Below are 15,575 nucleotides of genomic sequence, written 5' to 3'. Positions count from 1 at the left end.
ACAAACAACAACATTTGTGGCCGGTTTACCATTACCTTCGTGTCCCTTTCATCCCATGCAGATTTGTAGGGGAGTAACACAGGCTCCTCCAGATTATTTAACATGACAACCAGGAAGGATGAACCGGCATGGAAAAGGAAGCGGGAACAAACCACACTGAGCAAAAGGTTGGCCAAGCTTAGTTTTCCTATAGATTAAGGAAGGAGCAGCCAAGATAAGCAAGGCTATCAGTGCAGCTCATGATGAAGGGGATGAACCCTCAAATGACAGCTGGGTTCTCTTTTGTCTTTCAGCACCAGAGTTTACAGAAATGCTAGATGCACACGAAGATTTCAGGAGAGAAGACATTTTGGAGACATGCATATTTTGGAAGGTTGTGGATGTCATTTTGGTTAGAAAATTACACAGCAATGAACTCACTTTAATACAGAAATATTATTTTTTCTTTTTTCCTGTGGTGATCTCAAATACACAATGGTTATTCCTTTGTGGTGTAAATCTGTAATGTAGATTACCTGGGTTTGGCTGACAAAAATGTTTCAGCAAATGTTTCATCCCATTCCTGCACTGTTTGTCTTGGTTTTCAGCACTGAGTTTATAGTCCACATTGAATGACCAGCCTTGTGCTTAATTGGTCCATAGGAAAAGAGAAATTTCAAGGCAGGCTTAAGCGGAGAAGCTTCTCTTTGTGGAGTAGCTACATATTTCTGCATATGTTTGTGAGAAGGTCCTTTTTCAACTGAAATATAACAGATATCTGATGGTATCTGATTGCATATTCATGTATATCTTAGAGGTCCACATGCAGAGTTATGTTTTGCAAGGGCACCATCATAGTTTGTGCCCATTCTTGAAATATAAAATTGCTGTGTTTTCCCCTGAAAAAGGCCACCCGTTTGTGCTCCCGATAGCATGGTGAGCCTGAAGGGAGGAGGACCTCTTAACTGTTCAGAGAAGATATACTACATAAAGCTTTATTTATACTTTCTTCAAAAAACAAATCTGGGCCAAATTTTCCAGTGCTTCTTGAGGAGATTCATCGTATTTGACTCTCAAAACATCTAGGGAGTAAAAATTCCTATTCAGTCCAACTAAGTAAGTTCCATTCTGTCTTGTGAAGCTTGAGAGCTTCTCTCTGTCTTCTTGGAACATAAGGAACTACCTAGTTCTATACAATGTTTTGTTTCTGAAAGCCTGTCTGAACAGCCAGTTCAACCCTGGAAGTATCTGATAATACAGGATCTGAAAATCAACCTGATTACAGGTTTAATTCAAAATTTCTGGTAATGACAGCAGCCAACAGTTGTTAATTATAAGCCATGGCTCCAGTGTAGACTAAGCTGAGGGAAGTGTACATGATCATCTAGGTTAGTGCAGACGCTGCTGTAGTTATGTTGCAGTTCCAGTGATGTTCTGCATTGTTTTTTTTTCTTATGAATTGCAAGTCTTCCCACAAAAAGGTGTGTGGGACCACTGACAACAGCAGTTAAATCTTCACTAGCAGATGTATTGAAAATAAAAAAAAATATTTCATGAATTCTGGAAAAGTGCACATAATCTAATAATATTTCTCAGTTTTCTTCAACCTAGCTCCCAAAGATCTCTAAACACTTTTCAGATACGATTTCAGTGTCACCATATCCCCAGCTCATCATCTGATGGAAGGGGAATAAGCAGTTGTGCAAGTATGCCGCCTTCTCTGAAGCACGGAGTACCTGTAACAAAAAAACAAGAGCTGTAAAAGTTCAGTACCTTTGAAGATAAGTCTGTTCTTACATGATATGACTAATCTCATCAAGGCCAGTGAAGTATGTATACATGTGTTTAAATGTACTTTCTGAATAGCTGTAATAGCCCAGATTTTGAAGGTACTATAGTATCTAACTCTTATCAGAGGCAAGGGAGCCCAGCTTCTGGGAAGCTGCTGTTGTCTGGATTCTGACAAAGCCCAGTGCCTCAAGGTAAGCACAGCCTCAGGCATCTCCTCTTGCACGATAGTCCTGCCCCATAGACTGTTTTGGTCATTTGGCCCAAACCCATCAACAGAAAACTCTTGAGAATATATGGAAGCAGAAGCAAAGAAAGACAATTTTCTGTACATGTTGCTCCAGGGCATTACGATGTTTCTCATGCCTCCTTTTTCCCTTCTGAGAGTGGTAAACTGAGCCAGCTTGTGGAGATCTATTACAACTAAGGAAAGATTCTGGAGCTCCTCAACATAAAATACACAGAAAACCCCAGAAGTCTGCAATATTATTTCAGAGCCTGGAAATAGTCTTCCTATGACAGCACAGGTATAGGAATAAAATGTTCTGTGTACATTTTATGATGCTGTATATTTTGAGAGGTCACCCTCAAAGGGGGAGTTTCTCTTATGAGTTAGGCCTGAACGATTTTATTTAAAATTAATAAATAAGAAATTAAAGAGGAGCTTGTTTCTCCAAAATCCAAGTTGTAAAATATATTTGGTTTGATTATTTTTTTGTTTTGCTTATTGTTCTTTTGGTGTTTTATGTTCTTAGATGACTACAAAGATTTAAGCAGAATTTTTAGTTTTGGTTCAATAAGATTGTAAAGAGCTTTAGCGATCACAGTGCCAATTCAAACTTACTTCCTACTAAAGAGCAAACCAAAGGAATGCTCACGTTTTCTGGTTTAAATTCTTCATTAAAAAGTAAAAGTTTAAATTGGCAAGGAAACTGCTGTTTAAGCTGCTAGTACACCAACATCAGAGAAAGTTGAGTTTTAGGCCTTGGTACTCTGCCAGGTACTGTACTGCATATAACCAAGGTAAATACAGAAATAAAGAAAAAGAAGATGGGTGAGATAAGTTTGATTTAGCCTTTGTTGCCCTAATGGGTTTAGTATAAATAAATAAAAGTTTACGAAGTATCTCTTGAGGCCATAACCAACAGACTTTCAAAATCTGTCAATTTGCACGATGCAGCAAGTCCAAAAAATGGTAACATATAACTGCAAAGGGCAGTCTTGTTTGGTCAAATGACTGGTGTATGTTTCTGGAGAAATAGCTCTTATAACTTACTTAAAGCTCTGCTTATGAGTAATAGGCCTTTTTGCTCGTGAGTGAAATAATTATGTCCAGTATTACACCACTTAGCTCTCTTAAAAGTTATAGCATCAGGGTCCTGATGTTGTAGTTTGGCATTTCAACTGTAAGAACTGAGTTTTAACATATAATATCTCAGCCACTCTGGATCCTGTCCACCTAAAACTTGGCAGGCAGGTTTGTCTGCCCAGATGATTTTTTTAATAGTTTAAAATTAGTTAGGCTTTTTCTAGCAGTAGAATAGCCAAGAATTAGTTTGGAGCTAGTTATAGATTTAGGTTTTTTTTTTTTAACTGGCTCTAATTATAAAATGATTCTGTTATAATAATTAAAAAAAAAAAAAAAAGGACAATCTGCTACTTGTCACCATTTTTTGTAGACTGCTGCACTTTGGATTTTGAAGCAAAAAACATTATAAAACCCCAAAGAGAAACCATGAAAATCAAATATTGGGCCTTGGGGCAAGTGAATTCTGCAGCTGACTTTACCAGTTCCACTTTACCTAGGCAATCAGAATGGTCAAAATAAAACACTTAGAAGTTTAAAAATTATGTTCTACACTTGCACCACACTGTGTCAGTCTTGCTTTTTTCTATGCCTACATAGATGACATCTCTGGGGAGTCAACCACTCCCAAACTGGTGTGGCCAGTGAGCCACTATCAAACACCAAAATTTCACAGGAGTCACTATGCACTCTCATCTTTGATCTTTTAAATAAAGACCCTGTATAAACTATCTAACTCCCGGGACCTAATGTGTTGGCTTCATGGTCCAGCACTATACTTCAAACCAGCGCCTGGGAGTCAAGAAGAGCAAGTTTTGCTGTGGCTCTCAATGGCCACACAAAAATTTGTCTCTAATATCAGCTGTTCCTGTGCCTGAATACTCAGAATGGGCCAACTGGTAATATTACAGATGGTCAGCAATCCCTAGAGTGTCTGACAGTTTGTCAGTAGAATTTTTTTAAAAAAACCAACAACACAAAACCAAAACCAACCAAACAAAAAAACCTTATTCTGCTTTGTTATTCAGATAAATCATGCAGATTTAGAACACAGGCACTTTTAATAGACCAGATTAAGGAAAGGTTCTTAACCTAACCAAAGCCTGTACTAGTACTTATAGTCAGAGAAGTACACATCACTAATTCTTTGATTCACTGTCTGAACTGAAAAATTAAGAGCACATATATTACTTTGATCCACATCTGAAACAATATAAGTTTAAATGTCTTCTGCAGGTTTAAAAAAGAATAAAAAAATCAATCTAAATCATAAAATATTCAGGTTTTTTTAGAGAATTTTTGAAGTTTTCTTTATTAAACAAATGTATATTTAAGTTTGAAATGTCATTTTAAAATTAACAAATCAAAACACTGCAATTAGAATATGTCTAAGCAAATGTTTTGACTGAAAAAAACTTTTTCCCCACAATCAAACAGTAAAAATCCAACATGATTTCACAAGTTCTTTTCATTAACTTATATCTACGTTATTTTATGATTTAAAAATATTAAGAAATAAAACAGAATAAGCAGAAAATATCCCTGCTTTCATGGATTTCCAGGCTTTTCCGTGGATTTCGTGGTTATGCACTAGCAAAGAGCACCTTTTTAAAGAATCTGTTACACTGCTAATTCATTGTTCCAAGCGTACAATAATATCCTCTCTTTACATATGTTCATACTGTCTAAAAATATATGCCCATTTTCTCTTTCTTGCTTTTATTGTATTTTACTCTGAGGTGCTTATCTTAAAAAAACTTTTGTCAGGAAGAAAACAGGTTGGAAGATCTGTCCATCAATCTGTCATCAAGGTGTCTTACTAAATGGTCACATTTCTTGTTAGTTAAAAAAAAAATAAAATTATATTTATCATCAGGCAGAGGTAGTCCTCCAGGCTGTCACCATGGTGTTACCATGTTGCTGTTGCAACTTTCCATATGAACAGAATTAAAGCCAGCACTGAAGTCTTACACCCAAGACAGCATTACTATGGCAATATCAATGTCATCATCTCTTTCCATGTGCACAAAGTCTAAGCAATGTATTTAGTAACACAAGTGCAGACTTCAGCATTGGAGACCCCCTTACTTTCCTATCTTGGATTTAAAAGCCTTCTATTAGGAAAAGAAGATCCCAACTGAAATGAGATTATAATGCAATCATCCGGTTCAGAACATTATGCCATGATTTTAGCAGCATGCTAGAAACTCCCTGTGCTCCTGAGCTTAATGAAATTTGAACTTATTATATGGTTCAGCACAGTTTTTGGAAGACAACCAATAAGTATGGGAGGTTTGCAGTTGAGAGAAGGGGCTTGTTTGCCAGGATTTGACTCTCTCGAGGAAAGCTAGCTGCAGGACCAGATCTTTTCTTTTTGTTGGATGTAAAACAGCTATGCTCATAGCAGTATTTACTGGTGATGGCAGCCTGTGATAGAGCTATATCTTTCCAGCAATACTTTAACCAAAGAATATCCAGTAATGACTGCAGCTGTATACCCACTCAAAGGTGCTTTGCCACTGTATAATACAGTATTCAAGAGGAGGCACTTGACTGCAGCAGTGCATTTAAATGTGGAAATCCACCTATTGAGTAAAAATCACATACTACACCTTTCTAGGTGTTACTTCATGTGACATTATAATATGAAGCTATCCTGGAATGAAAAAAAGAAAAGATGTGTACCTGCACACAACTGCTTGTTCTATTTTTCAGGCTAACAGCTTAGCTGTAACATTTGTGCATTAGCTAAATAACATCTCAAGGGGAGCTGGAGATAGAACCTTGATGTCTCCTGATTGTACGTGTGTGAGTTTGTGCTCTCAGAGGATGGTCCTTAAAAAACTCCCTGCTGGAAGCTATTGTGCATATTGTAAAAGGACCGTTGCTAAGTGCCAATTGAGCTAGTACTGTATACTTGCCATTTTAAAAGAAGATTTCATACCACTTGATTATGTTAAATAGAAATGTTTGAAATTTAAACTGAATTACATCAAAATGGCACAGTAGTTATATGTCTAAAGAGCTGCTGCTACTCTCTCTCATAACTAATGTCAATCCCTTCTGGTAGACGGTTTTATGTGAAACTGTGACAGAGTATATTACAGGAGAAGTTTAGAGAGCCTTGATATAAAGAAGTCATAAATAAATACTACCATAAAACCAGACCTGTGTTTGTATTAACAAGCAAGAACTCCTTACAGTAAAGTACTGTCCTTAGCCAAAAAGAGATACCATTTTTTAAGGTCAGAACTTCATCTTTAGCCTTTAGGTTGTGCTAAGGTGTTAGAGGTTTTCTAAGGTGCAGAATATAACTATTTAGGGGAACTCAGTGAATGCCAGTAGTACAATCTAGAGGATATCTTTAGTAGAAATAATGCAGAAATTACCTAAAGATCAACTTACTAAGAAATAACAAAGACAAATAATAATAATAATAATAATATCAATAGCTAGTCAGCAACATAGTCTGACTGGAACCAGAAATCCAAGATCATTATCAAATAGATGGGAGAGAACTGAATAATATAACACAATAAATTGGAAAATTTACTTAAAAAAAAAAAAGAGATGGGCACCTACTCTATATATACAAAAGGTATTTTTATGATCAGTAACTGATGACATAGCATGCAGAGATGGGTAAAAATAATAGATCACTTTTAAAAAGCTACTTCAGGATTTATGAATTTGAGACAAATTTGATAAGTAGTTCTGGGGCAGGAAACAAAGGAAAAACTCAGATACCTTTAAACTGATTTTACTGTTTCCAAAACATATTCTTCTAAGTTTTCATTTTGAATTTTTGGTTTTGTTTTGTTTTGTTTTGTTTTTTTTTCCGAAAGAGCCAAAATTCAGGTAAATTAAATAGTTTTTTTTAAAAAAAATCAATAAATACCAGACAAATCTGAGGGGAAGGGATTGTCTGCTTCTTTTTCAATGACTTTATATTTCAGGTGGTCTGGAAATTCTAAAACGCAATTTTTCCTTTAGGGAGTGAAGAGAAAAATATATTATTTAAATAGCTCAAGTAACACTCCAGGGGTATCAAATGTGTCATTTCCCATTCCAGAATATTTTTGTATCTTACACCGTGGTGAAATGCTCAGTTGGCTGCTCCCCCACTCACCCTTGACAGAGTCAATCTGATTTTACCCTTGGAAGGCAACAGGTAATTTCCTCAACAAAAGAGCAATGGCACTTTCATGTATTTTCACTCAGTATCCTGCAATGTTGCTGGAACAAGATGGTTGTGCTGGAAATTATAACCTGCCCACCAGTTTCATCAGTGGAAGGTCCTCATATGGGCACCAGGCTACACGCTGTGGTCAACAAAATGCTGCAGCACATGCACTTATCTTCTAGTGGTTTTTTTCAGCTTCCTAGAGGCTGGGCTGCACACTTTGACATGTCTTTTCATCTGATGCTTATACTCCTAAGCTCAAGCTTGGTTTCCAGTGATGATACCTGACCTACTGGCACGTTCTAAGAAATTATCAAGACCCCAGGCTGCCTTTTCTGTTACAAAATTAAAATCTACTGTGCTTCACACAGCTGAAGATTGACTCCTTTTAGAATGTATTGCCATGGTATTCTTAATTTTTTATTTATTATCTATAGGGTAAATACACTCAAGACTTCACTGTTAGGACCCTGCTGCAGTTTTGATCTGAAATGCAACTTGAAATTTATCTTTTACGTGGCTCCTGTTAAAACACAGAAATATGTGCTTTGAGCTCACTGTTGCTTTTAACTGGAGTCTGGTGTGGCCAGCTCACCTGTGGAGTGAAGAAACAAGCGTGTTGAGTTTCTGTGATGACAGCGCTGGAACTAATATTGTAGCGGTGATGCAGCAGCCTGAGTTACAATAACTCACTCCCCTAATTAGTTACTGCTGACATCTTGTTTTGTAGCAAGACCCTTCTTATTCAGGCTGACACTGTAACTAGCATTCTGAAGCGCTCACATAACTTCTTGCACGAGCAACAAACACCCTGTGAAAGCACAAAGGGACCCTCTGAGGCGCTGATCCTTACCTGGATGCAGTGAACAACACCTGGCAGAATAACGAACATCCCAGTATCAGATCAATGCCTTTTGGCTCCTTTTGTGGTTTTTTGTTTGTTTGTTTGTTTAATAGAAGTAAGCTTACCACATCAGGAACAAATGTAAATATGCAGGGTCTAGCCTTTTATGGCTTTACTTTTGGTTTCTTTAGTTTACCAAATATTCAAGAAATTATTACTATCTTTGATATTCTCTGGGTTATTCCTAAGCTGTTCTTTTTGTTTCTTTTTTTTCTGTAGTTTACTTGTTTAATTCATTTCTATTTCCTAGTCAATTGACAATATCACTGGTTTAATAAATAAGCAAACTTCTCTTTCACTAGCAATTCAGTTCCCTCATTTTTAACCTCCTTCAAAGCTTTTTATTCTCCAGTTCTCAAACCATTCTCTTTTGAACACCTGATTCCTAGTTCAATTTTAAATTGAACAAGAAAAATATTAGCTTCCCGCAGTTTTCATTCACGTTACAATGAGTTATAAAAAAAAGTGTGGTCATTATGTTTATTATGGTTACATTTGTGCTCAGGAAAAATCAGCTGCTATGTGTTTACTTGTCGAGTTAGAATTTTTGCAATTACAACTGCCAAACCCCCTCTTCCAGGGATGGAGCTGTATATGCCCCCAAAACTAATGCCCTTGACTAAGAGGGTTTTCAAAGTACTGTTTTAACTTCCACTACCACAACCTCCTTTGCACTTCGTGTTTACTGTGTACACTCTGTATCTCTTATACTGAAGTATATAGTGTATAAGTAGGGACTGATGAATCATCATACAAGCGAATGAGAGAGTGCTGGAAACTGAGGATAATGTAGTACCTGTGATGTACCTTCTATTACAACATTCATTTGTTCACTGAAATATTTTTAAATGTGTAGATTTAAAATAATAAAGCAAATCTTTTTTTTACATTTTGCTTTGAATTTTTATGCTGAATTTTATTGAAACATACTTTTTAAAATCAGTCATTTTAGTATCCATTTTTATCAAATTATAATCTTTTACCACTTAATAATAGAGGAGCAGAAGCTTTTTAAGCACATAACAACTGTGACAATTTGATGGAATTCAGTTTGAGTAATAATTTTATCAAATAATATATTTCTTTTTAAAAATACCATTTATTAAAACATTATCCACAATTTAGGCAGAATGGTAAAGCAAATGTCATTTTTAAATACAAGACCCACCTTTGCTGAAAGTGCAGCACAATCACAGCATGTTATAGGAAGTGTTGGCATGCTTTGGAACACAGGATGACTCTATCAATAGATTATTAAGCCTACAGATGAGAGCCCAGTGTATCTGAGCTAAGTACTACTTTTTTTTCCCTGTGCATCTCCATTGATTTTAATGAGTTTTTATGGGTTTAACTCAAGACAGGATATGACTCTCAGCACCTGGTGCACGGAGACACACTTGCCTGAAACAGACTAAAGCATTTGTAGGCTCCCAAAAAGCAAATTTTACTCTCTGAACATCTTCAGGTGATGCCCCAGGGAAAGTGAAGTCCTGGGGATGGGATCTGGCAGGCACCAACATAAAAGCAACCTCAGCATGGATACGTTTAGGAAAGATCAGGGCAAATAATCAGAGGCATTCCTTTGGCAATTGCAGGTGGGGGATGGAAATAAAATTCCTTAAACTGAAGCTGTTCTGTGGAAATGAGACCCAGGCAGAAGATGGAAAACATACTGAAATACAATAAAGTATCAGGTATAATAAGTAGCTGGGACGGAAAGCAAAGGTTAAGGTATATGTACATAATTTCAGAAATGGAAACTGTTACTCTCAATGAGAGCGCTAGAAATGTTTCCTCTCAGCACTTCAACTTACCCACAAAATTCCCAAGAAGAGTTTCTTCCAAGACACCTGGACTGTCTTGGTCAAGCTTCAAGCTTATGACATTTTCTTCATTTGCAGCTTTCTTTAATCTCTATACAATATTTTAAATTCTGTTCTAAGAATAAAGGTGTTTACCTCAGAGGAAGAGGACCTGCATCCTCCGTGTGCAGAAGTAAACTCAGCAGTCCAGACTGTAGACACATCTAAACCAAACAAACTTCTACGTTTGCTGACAGTCTAGCTGCCCCGCAGAGAGGCTGCGTGGCCTGAACAGGACTGGCCTGGAGCAGGGACAAATGACATCATGGTAGTGGCCAGGGGTCTGATTTGATTTAGTCAATGGTCTTCACAAAATTCTGCTGGCTCTGGAGCCTGCCAGACTTCATCACAGGCAACTTTAATTCCTTAAAATGACAGAAGCGAAGTCATTACATCAACTGAGTGGTTTTCTGATGTGTAAATGAGAAGGGAAAAAAAAAGCCCATTGCAGCATCAGAGCTGCTGCAAGGGAGGGACAACTGTCTTGCCAGGAGGTGGGGTGGAAAGGAAGAAAAGTAGGAAGAGAGATGAGGGAGAAGGAGAGCAAGTGATTCCTTCATTTCAGCAGCAGCATGGTAGCGGGTAAGCTACCATTAACCTCTGGTTGTAGAGGTCTCAACACTACCTTACCTCTATTTTTAAGATCTTTATTAATGGAAGAACTCATAAAAGGCCACTTTCATTTCTTCAGGGAATACTGTGAACACAAGAAGTCTCCCACTTCAGACAACAGTCAGTCCTTCAAAGCAACCAACTCACTGAATAACTGCTTGGGTTAGTACATCTGCCATTGGAACAAGTCCACTTCTTGCTAGGGTGAGATTAGGCTTTTTTATGTATGTGCTGACTTGTCAAAAAGCACTAGAAAATAATCTTCTTAAACATTTATTATTTTACTAGCAAGGAATTCTGCAGTTGATGTAATCATAAAGGAATGGACATAAACAAGCATAAGATTTTTCACATTTTGAACTATTCTTAACTGTAAACCTTAGGGCAGGCTTTCAGGAGGTAAATACTTACTTCAGATAAAAACTTGTCTTCCATTAAGATAAAATTTGCATTTAGTTTGTTTTCCTAGTTTCTTTTGCAAAGTTTGTATAAGCCTCTTGAGTTCAGTGTCTTACCTGATCAGCATGGATACTCCTTCATGTAAGAGAAATATATATATTATGAGGTTTCTTGATGAATTCCAACTTTTCTAAGACTTCAGATGGTTTTCTGTATTTTGTTTATCTCTAAAAGATGTGTTCCATGACGGTGTTATCACTGTTCCATATACTGCTCCTGAACCATTTTCCTACAAGAATTTTGTTGTGGATGCCCTTAATATTTCACAAGTGTTCCATGAAATACTGCTGTCTCTTTAGAATTTACCGTGTCCTTTTCCTGCCTGTAACCGCAGACAGAATATAATTCTTCTAGTGGTCTGTATGAATATTCATAAGTGACAAGTAGTCCAAGTTCTAAAGTATCGGATTGGGAGGTTTTGCAATTATTAGATCAGGGCTTCTCTCAGTTGTACCCTGGGATTAAAATAGCTTTATTTCAGTGCAATAACAGAGGAAGAACACGAGATTACAATAGATTTTAACAAAAAGGAGATAACTTTGCATTATTTTTCATTCTTCTTTCAGTTTCTGTCACAAGGATGGAGTCACGCTGTGACATTCTTCTCTGGATATAGGAACATGAGAATGATATACTGGACTTTAAATGTCTTGAGTTTTGTAATATATAATAGTTGAGTTTTACTTCTCTCACCCCAGTATTTTGCATTCTGATAGGCAAGTGCTACTTCACCGCTAAGGCCCTTCTGCTGACCTTTAACACAGCAGATAGCTTCAGCAGTGCAATTATCAGGACGGGTTGTGGTGTCCTGGAAGCAGCCAGCGTGTGCACGTGTATAAACTGGGATATCAAGGATGTAAAAAGCAGAGGAGCACGTACCAGGCAAGTGAAGCCATTTGATCATGACATCCCAGTCAAGCTAAAGTCAAAGTAGCAGTTATGTCAGAAATTCTTGCTTAGCCTCCCTCATGCATTTCAGTGAAAACATAAGAGAGAACAGATTAACATGACCCCATTTTACTTTCTCTTAAACTATTATAGTTTCCAACTCAGAAAGTTCTGCCTACCAGTTGAGTAACAGGAAACCAGCATACAGGAATCTGGTATGCCTGCTTGATGTATATTGTTTGTAAGTTTTACCCCTGGTTTTCAGTTCCACCACTGCCACTGGTCCTTACATGGTTCTAAGGCTGTTATTTCTAAATTGGGTGCCTAAAGCATAAATACATATCAGGGTGTTCATCCTCAATGTATAAAACTACTTTGTATGAGAAACAAACCCAGCATTTGGCCTTCCTACAAGAGGCCTACAACTCCTTCCTACAACTTCCTACAACTACAATAGGGCACAGATAATACAGGTCTCAGTGGTCTATTACTGCAACATGTTCAGTAAAGAACAATGTACAGTACTATAAGCAGAAGACAGCCCACCCATGAAAGGTAACGAAAAATAGACATAAATGTTCCACCTACTGTAGCTTTTGCTGTTGCGCTTGTTACCACTACTGGTGCTGAGGAACTGCTCTGAAATTTTGCTTGAACTGAAAATGTTTTCATGACAGAAGCATTTGTGCTGCATGTTACTTTTGCCCTTACAAATACAATTAAAGAAGTCTGGTGGGGGTTTCTTTTCTTTTAATGAGTAGCACCCTTTAGAAACACACTTGGTATACCCTCTTTGCTATTGCTTTCTTTACCTTCACTGTTTCTCTTTCCTTCGCTTGGTGGCTGTTGTCACACAGTTTGCCTTCTCAAGCTCCAGCCCTCCTCCATCTTCTTCCTATTCTCCCTCCAAACAAAACAAAGCAAAACAAAGATCTGTTCATTATTTTTTCTTCCTGAGACAAGTTCATGTTTTTTCAACATACTACAGGAGGACAGTATATGCTGATTTTGCTGCTTAAATATTATTTTTCATAGTTTCTGTGTTTATTTTTCCAAATGTGCTAAGAGACCTCCCAATGAGATCCCTTCTTCCCTCTCCACAGTCTTCCCCTTAGGAATCTGAATGCTGCTAATATCTCTTGGGTAAAGTCCAGCCACTGTGTCCCCATCAAGTCAAGCTGAATTTACTCCATGCCCTGCAGCTGTTCCATTGTCTCCTTATTACAACACAAGTTTTTATTTGTTTTATTTATTTATCATTTCTAAGTACCACGCTTTCTGGCAAAATGTTGCCAGCTGGAGGTTACATGGAAAATGTTTAGCACAGCTTTAACACATGCTCCAGAGTATGTGTATATGAATTTCATTCTTGGTAAATCAGCATTTAGGGAGTACGGGGAAATAGGCTGTGAAATGCAATCAGCTTGTCCTGAGCTGCGGTGCTATTTAATAAAATCTCAAGCAAATTCAAATAGCAGAAACTCATCCAAGTCCTCAGTGCATGCATTTGCTCCTCCCTGAACTATCAACGTCAAAACAGTCTCTTAGGCAACTATGTCAAAGAAAAATGAAGAAAAATAAATAGAAGAAAAAAAATGAATAGATACTTCTGATGAATAACCATCATCCCTGACTGTGCTAAATCACATCTCTAATCTCTTTATTTTGAGCATTTATTAGCATTTACTTCCCCCAGTTAAATAAGAATGAAGTGCTATAAATAATATTTATGCCTCTAGGAGCTTATGTAGAGGGTCTTCTGGTTTTCTGTAGCTTTTCCTTCATTCAGAATTAACTAGACAACTTCTCTGTCGACATGGCATAAAATACAGCAATAAGGAAGAAAACTATTGATATCTGCATAAAGTTCCTCTGCTTGTCAGGTATGAGGAGGTACTGCACTGGCTCACAGATCCCCTTATCATTGTTTGGTGCAACAAGAATTCCAATTTCAATGTCTACTGCTGTGTCCCCATGTCAGTCAAACAGACATGTCTCCCAGCACATTGGCCAAGCATATTAAGAGTAGGTCTGTCTTTCTGGGCATCCCTCAAATTTATGTTGAATTCCCACCTGTGAATCATAACAAACACACGCTTTGGTACTGCCCTCAACTTGAATACCTTTACAGGCAACTCTCTATTTCATGCATCTATCAGTAGGACTTGGAAACAAACAGGAAAAACATAAGTATAAACTCCTGGTGAGTACCGATTCCTTTTCACTGTGAATTTCCAGTGGATTCTTCATGAGTTTTCTGGACTGTTATCCAAAATATACTGATCTTAGTCCATCTTAACGATGGATTGTGGTTTGGTTCAGCCTGATACTTCAGTGGGAAAATAATTTCTAAAACATTTCTCAGAAACAACACTGTGCACCAGGATCCATTTGGATTAGAACACAACTGATGATTTGTGACAGTTTGGATCCTCACTACTTATACAAAAGCTAAATAAAAATTGAAACATATAACATGGCATTAATCTACGTATTTGATGTTAAAGTCTGCTAGAATCTAAGTTCAGGTGTGAGTCCAAATAAGGCAAGGAATTGAGATACATGTAATATATACCTTTCTATAGCTGTGTTGACATATGTATGATGCGTCACTTCTAATGAATTTAGGTTTATATTGACTAATTTTCCTCTTCCCTCTCTCCAGGATGCCTTACCACTGACTCTGATGGTTTAAGGAAGATTACATTGGTGTAGGAGCATCATGGCACCACAACACTTCAGTTTAGGAAGAAAATCAAAACATGGAGGGCTCCAGATGTGTGCAAGTCAAAAGATGACCACTCTTTACTTAAACATACACTTTCTTCTCGCTAGTTATGTATTGGTAAGCATGTGGTACATGTTCAGGGCAGTTTAAATCAATCTACAAAAGTTTATATTGATATGCATGACTAATGAACATAATAATTGTCTTACATATCACCTCTGACTTCGGACTCTTGGGTTCAAGCCATCAGAATGAGTAGTTTTGTGACTTTTCAACCTTGAAACGTGATATAGATTGGTTATGACATTAAGTTTTGACGAGAAGCCTCTACCAAAGAAAATAGACATTTTGAGAACTGCCACTTTCTGCCTCTCAAAATCCCCAGCTTTCTGTTTTGAAATAAGATCTGAATGTTGGCTCACAGAGAGAACTCTGCAGATTCTCATCCTGACCTTTTCCAGCGTAAGCTCATTTATGATGTTACCCTGCACTAGAAGCTGGCATAGCAACCTTCAACCCGGTCTTAAGTTAAACTATTGAGCAAGTGTCTTTGCGGGACAAGTAGTAGGACACTTATCTGGGCCACCAGCTCCGTATCCATGAACACAAACAAGAAAGACAATTGTGTTAGCTCCGCCTCAAGATATTTGTCTTCCCCAGCTGAACTGTGGAACAAAGCTAAGGCCCTATATTCAGTGTGTGGCAGGGGGAGGTCGGTGAGCAGAACTGTAAGGTTTTGTACCACTTCTATGAATTTAACAGCAGGGGCTGGGAGCCACATAACACCTGGATAATCATTACACAGATGATACCAAGGCAGAATTTTTCTTTCAGAACTAAGAACAGCCTCTAAAATGTGGTCAGTA

General features: G+C 37.5%; 1 long non-coding RNA gene across 1 annotated transcript in view; it reads right to left on the bottom strand.

Moving 5' to 3' along the window:
* Nucleotides 1-330: 330 nt before the first annotated feature.
* The window catches only part of LOC308065278, a 30,681-nt gene continuing 15,436 nt past the window's right edge, over nt 331-15,575 (bottom strand). Inside the window, exon 2 of the long non-coding RNA XR_013928727.1 lies at nt 331-12,885. This is a non-coding gene — a long non-coding RNA (uncharacterized lncRNA). The remainder of the gene's footprint in view (nt 12,886-15,575) is intronic.

The sequence above is a fragment of the Falco punctatus genome (genome assembly GCF_963210335.1).
Source record: "Falco punctatus genome assembly, chromosome: 6".
Taxonomy (NCBI): domain Eukaryota; kingdom Metazoa; phylum Chordata; class Aves; order Falconiformes; family Falconidae; genus Falco; species Falco punctatus.
Note: the sequence above shows the minus strand (reverse complement) of the source record. Positions and strands in the feature narration are given on the sequence as shown.